The sequence below is a fragment of the Chrysochloris asiatica genome, unplaced genomic scaffold (genome assembly GCF_000296735.1).
Source record: "Chrysochloris asiatica unplaced genomic scaffold, ChrAsi1.0 scaffold00026, whole genome shotgun sequence".
NCBI classification, from domain to species: Eukaryota; Metazoa; Chordata; class Mammalia; order Afrosoricida; family Chrysochloridae; genus Chrysochloris; species Chrysochloris asiatica.
The window spans coordinates 23,713,502-23,715,273 of NW_006408544.1; positions in this window are offsets into that span (position 1 = coordinate 23,713,502).

The following is a 1,772-nucleotide window of genomic DNA, read 5'->3' on the forward strand; positions in this document are numbered from 1 at the left end:
ACTGAAGAGCCACCAGTCCTCCTGGAAGAATCTATCATTATTAAATGACTCACACGGACGCCTGAGGAATTCCCAGAGAGTTACACTGAATCCCAGCACTCAAGAGCCGAGAGACCTCAACACATACAGTCTAATGTTCATTTTTGTTTGTTGTTGTTAAGTGCCGTCAAGCTGGTTCCGACTCACAGGGACCCTCTATACTGTTTCTGAGGAGCACCTGGTGTGTTTGAACCACTGACTTTGTGACTCAAACCAACCCTGTCCAGTGCTTATTCTACAGTGCCACACAAGGAAAAAATCAAGACACAGAGGTCTCACTTGGCATTCTCAAGGGCAAATAGCTTTGCTATTATTATTTAAAAGACTCCATTGAATTGGCATAGTCCATTTGATTCTCACACTTGACTGGATGAATGACTTTGACTAAGAACATGGCCTTGGCCTCACAGACCCTGTTTCAATTTCTAATTCTGCCTAGTACACACTATGTGAATATAAACCAGTGGCTTCATCCTCTGAGTCTCAATTTCCTCCTCTACTTGTAGGGTGCTGGCCAGTCAATTCCAACCCACAGCAACTCCCTACGTTACAAAATAGAACTGCCCTCAGTTTTCTTGGCGGAAATGGCTATGAAAGCCGATTACCAGATCTTTCTCCCATGGAGACACAGGTCAACTCAAACCACCGATCTTTTGGTTAGCAGTCAAGTACGTAACCATCATGCTATCAGGGATCCTCTCCTCCACAGCATGGGATAATAATACTTGTCTCACATGCCAGTTGTTAAGATTCACTCAGATAGTATTTATTTTAAAATGTTTAGCGTCAGTGTCCCACCATCCGACTTTCTACCTTCCTCCCTCATTCTGCTCCTTCTTTGTCTTTTTCCTAGCCTTTCCTGACTTCTGAACTTTGGCCTTGGGCAAACACTGCATTGGGATCTCAAATGATTGATTATTCTAAAAGGAACATACCCTCCTAATGTTATTGCTCCCCTTAGAGATCTTTCTATTGTTTGGCTACAAGTTGAGCCATGGGGGTCAGTTCAAGTCCAAGTCTGGTGACTAAGGGTCATAGCCTCTGGGGTTCCAACAGTCTATATCAGACCAATAAGACGGTTTGTTGTTGTTGTTGTTTAGGATTTTACATTTTGTTCCACACTTTTCTCCCACTGTATCCAGAGCCTTCTAATGTGACCCCTTTCAGAGCACTCAGCCATGGTAGACAGGCACCATCGCGTTCTGGCCTCAGAGCTGTGGAGGTTGAGGTTCTTGTGATTCCTTTGCCCACTGGGGTGATTATTTCCATACATCTTCAATACTCTTTAGTCTTCTTTGCTCCAGACTTTGTTCTTCTTGTTTAAAGCAAATCTTTAATATCATTAAATATCCACTCAGTGTTTAAATGTCCAGTTGTCAAGTAAATCTCACAATTCTTCTTATAGTCCACCCTCATTGCCCAGAGTCTAAATAAGGCCCACGCATTTGCAATTATTTAGTATATTCTTAAATCTCTTTTTATTCCCAGCACTATTCTTATTAATGTAAACACCTACATACAACAAACATTTTTCAGTTTAAGATCTTTCACAAGTGCAATTTAGTGACACTAATTACATTAAGGGAGTTCTGGTGTGACCCTGTGGGTTAACGCACTCCACTGCAAAGTTGGTTTAAACCATAATGTCGGTGGTTCAAGCTCACCAGCTACTCCTTGGAAACCCTATACAGGGTCGCTATGGGTCAGAACTGACTTGACAGCACTAACAACAA